Source organism: Lepidochelys olivacea, assembly GCF_965140295.1.
Source record: "Lepidochelys olivacea isolate rLepOli2 genome assembly, chromosome: 14".
Classification (NCBI taxonomy): Eukaryota; Metazoa; Chordata; order Testudines; family Cheloniidae; genus Lepidochelys; species Lepidochelys olivacea.
In genome coordinates this window covers 38,640,929-38,649,620 of record NC_140424.1, presented here as the reverse complement: position 1 = coordinate 38,649,620, position 8,692 = coordinate 38,640,929, and positions in this window count along the sequence as shown.

Sequence of the window (8,692 nt, the reverse complement as noted above, 5' to 3'; positions counted from 1 at the left end):
TCTGGTTACATTTTACAGGGCCTGGCTCAGCACTGAGGGCCAGGCAGCTGTAGATATACCCGTCCATTGCCGTGACAAGGCAGAGAGGTAGCATGTGTATTGTGGTCATGGGGGAGGGGCAGCATGCACTGAGGGCAGAGTTAAGGTGACACGGGCTTTTACCTTACCCAAAGTTTGAGTTTTGCTGAATGCAATGGTATGGAAGGGCACGAGCTTTCCCCTCAGCCACACGGTTGCTCTGTGATTCCGCAGTGTTCCTCCCCATACTTTGGTTATAGTGAAGTGGCTTTCAACCTTTATTCATTGCAGACTCCTAAAAAATTTCCAAGGAAGGTATGCACCCCTCTGGAAATCTTACGCAGACTACGGACCCCCAAGGGGTCTGTGGACCACAGGCTGAAAACCACTGGTTTAGTGCAATAGCAGTGCCTCGCAATGTTTGCAGTTGCTACCAGGACTGCCATGGCAAGTTTTAACACAATCTGCATAAGCATGTGAATTTTAGAGCACTTGGAGTCATCCACTTAACAAGAAGGGCTTCCCAGCCTTGGCTAGGGCAGAGCTGCCTTGGCTCTCCATTACTGTATGAAGCAGGGGGAGAATGAGTGGGAGGGGATCCACCCATCTATCTGCAGCAGATTGGGCTCAGAGAGGTGGGAAGTGGCCCACTCATCTCCCTGAGAGGTTCTCAGCTGAAAGAGAACACCCAGGAGGGCTCAATACGGCCTGAAAGCACAGCTCTGAGGCATGTGAACTGCCCCCGTTTACTTCAGAGGGGGTTCCGCCCCCCCCCCACCCCTGGGCTGGAGGGTTTCTGATGTGTCAAGCACCCCCCTTCTCAGCAGTGTGTCCTCGGTGCATGCCCCAAGCCTGCCTGTTCTCAGCTCCCCCATCCAGAGGGGCAAGGGCTCCCCAGATCCTGGCCCACAGAAAGGCTAGCTCCACCTGAAAATGATTCAGGTAGGAGGAGGCTAGAAGAAGGGGTCAGACCCCCATAGGCAGGCAGGCAGGGCCAAAAAAATACTGCAGAGCTGTGTGGGGACCATAAATTGGAGTGACCAGGACATCTCTATAAATGCACATGAGCTAGCCCTGACCTTAGTACAGACACACACAGACTTTCACTGCCATTCAGCTGGTTGTGGACATCCAAATCCCCTCAGCACTTTTGAAATCTCAGCCTGATCTCCCTGGGAAGGGAGTGACTCAACACAGGCACACCTCCTCCTAGCTGGTCTGGGAATCAGTTCTCTCCCCATCTGGTGCCCTCTTCCATGAGTTGCTCACATTGCTACCCCTCCCTATAACTCAGGGTGCTCCCTTCTTGTGACTCAGCCCTCCGGCCAGGTCACTATGTGGCACCCTAGGGTAACACAGTCCCAGCCGACAAGCTGTCCATCTGCCTTCTCAGGCAGCTTCTGTCCCAACGCCAGGTCCTGAGCCACTTTGCCGGTGGGGGGACCCAGGCACCCTCTGACTTGCAAGCTAGGCCTGCTCAGTCTCAGACCCGGTTGCTGCAGCCCAGCGCTCTATCTCCTTGCCTTCCCCTGGGTTCACCCCTGGAGCTTCCTCCATGCCCCTTTGCTACTTCACTCCTCTAGATCTCTTGTCAGACTCCCTGGATCAGGGCACAACTCCAGGGCTTCTTTATCCCCCTGGATCTCCTCCTTGTCCCAGGCCAACTCCCTTTCTCTCCAAGGAACAACTGCAGACATCCTGCCTCCCAGCAGCTCATTCCTGCATAGGCTTCCTGGCTTGATAATGCTGGCCCAGCTCCTCCCACAGCTGGGCTTCACCTGCCATTAGGCCCTATCAAGCCCTGGTTTCCCTCCAGGTGCAGCATGGAAGGTTAATTGGCCCCTCCCAGCCCACATTAACCCACTCAGGGCTTGTGTGGGGTGGGCACCCCATCACACCCACATACCCAGTGCAATTTTCTTGAGCTCAAAGTCCTTACAAGAAAGAGAAGCATGGCTAACCCCCTTTTGCAGATGGGGAAACTGAGGCACGGAGGAGTCATGTGATTTGCTCAGGGTCACCCAGCTGGTCAGTGGTAGGCATGGAAATAGACAGCAGGCTCCCAGCTCCCCAGCCACTGCCTCCCAGGATATAAACACCAAGTTAGTGAAGAAAATGATAGAGCCCAGGATTGTCAAAGGGCCTCACGGGGGCCAGCTGAAATTCCAGGGGAGCTGGGCCTCTATATCCCTCTCAAAGCCCTTTGAAAATCCAACCCTAAGAGAGGGGCTATTATGTCAATGTTTGGGTTTGTTTGTTTGTTTGTTTTTTGCATGTGTTTATTCTCCTTGACATGAGACAGGAGAGATTCTCTTGCCGTGAGCACCCTGACAGTGCTATGAACTAAGGTGAATGGAGCGTTAACTAACAGAGATACATGTGTGATTAATTCAAAAGTTGACGTGGGAACATGGAGGTTTTTGGGGGGGTTTCCCCAAGGTCAGACTGGCAGAGCCTGGGGGGTTTTCGCCTTCCTCTGCAGTGCAGGGCAGGGGTCACTTGCTGGCTTGAACTAGTGTAAATGGTGGATTGTCTGTCACTTGAGGTCTTTAAATCAAGATTTGAGGACTTCAGTAACTCAGCCAGAGGTTGGGGGTCTATTCCAGGAGTGGGTGGGGTGAGGTTCTGTGGCCTGCGATGTGCAGGAGGGCAGACCAGATGATCATGATGGTCCCTACTAGCCTTAAAGTTAACGTGATCTCCGGGGGGAAGACAGAAGCAGCATCCAGCAGAGCCCCTCTCAGCTGCAAGGGGTGCTGCAGGAGGCGATGGTGACCTGCTGTACAGCCTGGATCCATTTCATTTGAAACACATTAATTTCACTGACGCTCTGCTTAGGACAAAAATATTTAAAAAAACAAACAGAAAAACAAACCAACCCAAAAGGCTGCTTCATTCTGTGCTCATTAAAACCATTCCTGTTAGCAAAGCTCCTTCTAAAAAGAACTCTCTCCAATGAGCCTTGCAGTGTCTGTAAGTGTATCGAGACTGACAGGAGGACACACTGTTCATTACAACTTCGCATGTCTTAATGAGCACTCAGAGAAGGGCTCAGCCCAACACAGGGCTGGGCCCAGCCTGGAGAGCTGACAACTCTCTCGAGGAATTACGGGCCAGCAGCACAAACAAAGTTACTCGTTGCTTTAATGGGTCCCGCCGCGGGCCATCAGAATGGCAACACTGCTGGGAAATGCCAGTCTCGGTGGCAGTCTCGTGGGGGCTGATTAGAACAGAAAGTCAGAGGCATTGATTAAAGTTAGACAAAGGAAGGGACGGGTCTGTTCCTATGCAGATAGCCCGGATGGGTAAAGCCAAAGCAGTCAAGCCGTTCATTCCCAGTGCCTGTGACAGGTGATCCCCCCCTTCGTAAATTCCATCAGACCCTCAGGTAGTAAGGGAATGTGAGGGGCTTGCTGTGGGGTGGGGGGGACTGCAGTGAAACAGACATGTAAACAAACCTCAGTTTCCCACGAGGTTAGCAAAGGCGTCACGGCCCAGGGGCACTGAGCAAATGGCAATTCCGGGTTTCTAGGCCTCAGTGACTGACGGGCATTGCTGTCCTGCCCGCAACCCCTACCTCTGCTGATGTCCTCAGTCCTAACCCACAGCCCCCTTTTTCCCCACCCCGTTCCATCTCTGGGCTCACACACACACAGCTGTGCTGCTGCCCCTCCATCCCGACCCGCAGCCCCCTGCGGTCCCAGCCCTGACTCCCTGACAGCTCTGCTGAGGGATCTCAGCCCTGACTGACAATACCCCTGTTGTGCCCGTCCTAACGCTGCCCATACATCACAGCAAGGAGCTGTCATTGCTGCCCTGCCCCAAACACACAGCGCTGACAGTTCCCATCCGTCCTGACCCTCTGCGATCCAAGTCCACCCCCCACCAGAGCTCTGTCAATGCACCACAGTTGTGACCGGCAGCTCTCCTCCTGCACTGCTCCTGCCCTGTCTGCAGCACGCAGGCGAAGGAGCCTGGCCCAGGCCCTGCGTCCTCAGAGCTCTGGTATTTCTGTGGAGTTCTGAGCTCCGGCAGCCCCTGCCAGGCCAGGCCCAGGCCAGAACTGAGCTGTCTCCATGCCTCACAAAGCAGCTTGCACTTCTCCCCCCTCACCCACCCACTCTCACAGAACAAGTGTCCTTCCTTCCGAGAGGGCGCAGAAGGGAAATACGCATCCCGCCTCCCACACCCGAGCGAGAGAAGAGGTCAGCAGGGATGCATGCACCCGCACCCACACACTGAGCAGGTCTCATTCCCTCCAGCAGGGGACAACAACAAAACACACACACACAAATACACAGGAGATCCCACAGCCTCCGGCAGGGGGAACACCCTCACACACATACTGTCCCAGATCCACAGGATCGGTGCTGCGCCCCCAGCTTTGGAACAGTCCCTTGGTGGATCCCCTTCAATGGGCCAGACCCCCAAAGGGTCTCACTCTCCCTTCAGGAGAAGCCCTGTGGCATCACCACCTCCTGGACTGACCCTCTGAGAGAGATGTGCAGGGACCCAGGCGCCTCCCCCAGGATTCGCAGTGACACTCGGGCAGCTTGTGCAAAACAGCTGGGTTTATTAGTCACGTGGTCACAGCCTTGGAAGCTCTTAGGTTAGCACAGAGAAATGAAGGTGAAAACATCGTCCGTTCTGGTCAGCCCGGGGCCCCGCCCAGCCGGAGTGAACCCCATGTCCAGGCTGTGTCTGTGTGTCTGTCTAACCTCTGTAGTCAGTTCCCAGGAGAGAGAGCGTTCAGAAGTCACCTCTCACCCCCGAGCTCACCCCTTCCCAGTCCTCTGTTCTCCAGCTGGCAGGTGTGTGTCTTTGCTCAGCTTCCCTGTGAGAAGGGGGGAAATCCAGGCAGCGCTGGCATTGTCTCACTGGCCCCCTTGTTCATCTGGGTCAGTTTCAAACAGTTTCTTAATGACTCTTCCTGCCACCCAGACAGGGAGCTGACAGGCACACTCCTCTGTCTTTTAGCCTTTCCTGAAAACACACGGAGTCCTTTTCCCCGCACTGGGTAACCACGTGCCATAGAGGGGAAACCGAGGCATATAGTGAGGTCATAAAAATATTACCAAAAATTCCCCCTTCCTCACATATACACATGCACACAGAGCAATATATCACCAAAAATGTTAAACTTCTGTTATAGACCTGGGTCTTCATAGTGTGAATCAGAATTCACCTTCCGTGACTTAAGTGGAGCTAATGCATTTGGGCACCTGACACCCTGATTTGTCTCTAGAGGTCAGTTTCTAACCTTGGTCTCACTGGTGTAAGTTTGGAGAAGAAGAAGAATTCATAAGAATAGTTTGGAGCACGTGATGGGGATCCAGAGACCATAGCTTTAATATCAGAGGGCCTGGACTTTCTTTGCGACCTCAGCCAAATCACTTAGGCAAAAGTTTTCAAACTCAGGTGCCTAAAGTTAGCCAGCAAAAATCCCTACTAATCAAAGTGGCCAGACTTGTAGGTGTGTTGGGCACCTGCATTTCTCAGTGACCTGTCTGGGAGCCAGGGCTGCCCAGCAATCCTGAAAAACACACCCAGACTAAAACAGAGACGTTAAGGCTAAGATTTTCAAACTGCCGAAGGGATCTGGATGCCCAATTTCTCTTCATCTCTAGGGGAGTTAGGCATCTAACTTCTTTAAGCACTTGTGAAAATTCCACAAAGCACCTAAATACCTTTAAAAACCTGTCCCTCTGGATAGTAGGATTAGATGCTTTTGACAGTGTGACCCATCTCCTCTCTGTGCCTCAGTTTCGCCAGATGGGGCTGGGGCTGAGGTCTACAGTTGTGCCAGATGAGAACTAACTTTGGCACTTTGAAAGCAGCTTTATAGAAGCTAGATGTCCAAATCCCATTGAAATTCAGTAGGATTTAGGTGCCTAATTATTATTAATTTTAGGTCCCACAATTTGAAAATGTTGGCCACAAATCCATCTTCCTAAAGCTGTTCATTTGGGAAAAGCAGAGGTTGCAATTTCATTGAGGAGCAGGACGCTTAATGCTAAACGATTGTTTTGAACAACAACGGATCACAGTTTCGCTAGGAGACTCATAGATTCCCAGCTGTTCCAAGGCCGGAAGGGACCCCTGGGATATAGTCTGTTCTGGGCATAGCACAGGCCTGAGACCCTCACCCACGGACCCCAGCGTGGCGGTGATGGCTGAGCGTGTGTTGGAGGCATTGGACTGGCCCTCGGAACTCCCAGCTCAGTTCCTGGCTTTGCCCCAGACGCCCTGTGTGGCACTGAGCGCATCGCGTAGGTTGATGTTTTCAAACTAAATGTGATGGGAATTGTGTATCCAAATCACCTTGTCAGGATTGGAAAATATCAACCTTAAACTCTGGCTCCAGCTGAGGATCTGGCCCACAATCAGTCGTCGCTCCATTGGAGTCGCTGGGCAGATCCCCAGGTGGTGTGACCCGGCCGTAGCTCCACTGGACTCATCTCCTCCCTGCGTGTGCTCAGACACGACAGTGCTCAGAGGCATTTAGCTACCTAGATAGACAGTGGGCGCAAAACCTGTCCCCACTGAGATCAAAGGCCAACCTCCCATTGGCCGTCTCACCAGGATTGGGGCCTACGTGCGTTCCCTGCTGGTGACTCAATACAAAGGCAAATCTCGGCGGGTGCCTGGGGCGCTGCGATCCCATCCACAGTCCAAGCGCCCCAACCAGCCCTTGCTGCTTAGGAGTTTTGACTGACAAATGGGAAGCATTTGGAAGCGAACCGGTAAAGAGAAAAGATGGAGAATACAGCAGATCTCCATGAAATTCTGGCTGCTTCATGCGGTCGCCAGAGGGCAGCAAAGGATAAGGAATGAGAGGGAAGCAGCATTATAGGGACTGGATGGGAGGGGATGACTCCCTGGTCTCTTCTGGCCTTGGAAACTATGGGACCATCTCATCTTCCCTCGTGTGTAACACAGGCCCTAGCACTGGTCGCATTCTGCGCTGTATTAACAGGAGGGTCGTATGTAAGACGTGGGAGGTAACTGTCCTGCTCTACTCGGCCCTGGAGAGGCCGCAGCTGGAGTACTGTGTCCGGTTCTTGGCACCACACTGAAGGAAAGATGTGGACACAGTGGAGAGAGTCCAGAGGAGAGCAACAAAAATGACCAAAGAGTTAGAAAACCTGACCTGTGAGGAAAGGTTAAAATACTGGGCATGTTTCGCCTTGAGACCAGAAGACTGAGGGGGACCCGACAACAGGCTTCCAATAAGTGAAGGGCTGTTCTGAAGAGGACGGTGATCCATTTTTCTCCATTGCCACTGAAGGGAGGAGAAGCAGCAACAGAGATTCAGGTTGGATATTAGGAAAAACTCTCTCTCTCTCTCTCAGGGTAATCGAGCTCTGGAACAGGTTTCCAAGGGAGGTTGTGGAATCCCCGTCACTGGAGGTTTTTAAAACCAGGTTGGACAAACACCTGTCAGGGATGGTCTAAGTTTACTCTCGCTGACGCAAAGATTAAAGGATTTATTCCAAGAGGAGGTGTGAAATATACATTTGATAAGTGAAGTTTCTTGCTCAGAACGATTTCTGCTTCAGTAACTGACCAAGATGTTACCCTTCATGTATCTACCCTAGGCATTATACCTCACCCAGCACTGTCGTATCTGACTCCCAAGTATTTTTCAAGTTATCTCATAGCACAGCTGTAAGTGGGAATATCATCCTCATCCCTATTTTTCAAAGGGGAAACTGAGGCACAAAGCAATGAAGTGACTTACCCAAGGTCACGCTATAATTAGGTGATGGGTGCTGAGTTCAATTCTCATCCCTATGTTCCCCAATCCGGTGCATCACTGGGATACTCTCTGCAGGCCAGTCTTAGATAGCGCACCCCATCAATATTTTGGTGACCACACTGTATTAAGTTTATGTATCATTGTGGGCCAGGAATTGTACATAACTCCATGGGGGAGGGCTATGCCAGCTCCTCCAGGAACCAAAAATACCAGGGGAGGGGTGAGTAAAGCAAAGCAACTCACCATCTATGTCTACACTGCACCCTATGCCCGGGCTCTGACTCATGTCTGAGCCCAAGGCCCCCTTCTGCGTGCACACAGGTCAGTCTGACTCAGCGCAGGAAGCACTCAGGGCCAGGGTCCTAGGATGCTGCTCGGGGGATGGGTCAGAGCCTGACTCCCACTGAGACTCGGGTCCAAGCCCTGTCATTGTGCAGTGTGGACGCGGGTCAAGCCGCAGACCCAAGTCTGCACAGTGCAGTATGGACATGTTAGCACAGCTAACCAAGACCCAGGTCCAGCACTGTAAACCCAGGCTTCCAATGAAGCGTGGACACTCAAGCACGGGCTTGGAAACACCGAGTCCACAAGCCTGGGTTTACAATGCAGTGTAGACACCCCACCGCAGACTGATCCGCTCAACAGAAGTTCCACGCCCTCAGGGGGGTTCGCACACATTGGGTCAAGCTGGCTTTTCCAGAAATGAGGAAACAAAGAAAGGACTTTTGCTCTGAAAGGATGAGCTTGAACTGACTCGGACCCATCTTCGGACAGGACCTTGTGGGCTGGTGGAAGCATTGGAAAGACTCTGACCTGCTGGGGCCCCATAAGACTGACGGGTGACTCCTGCTATACTCAGTGTGTTTACATCGGTTTCTTGTCTTTATTATGGTTTCTCTGTGATGCTTTTACCAC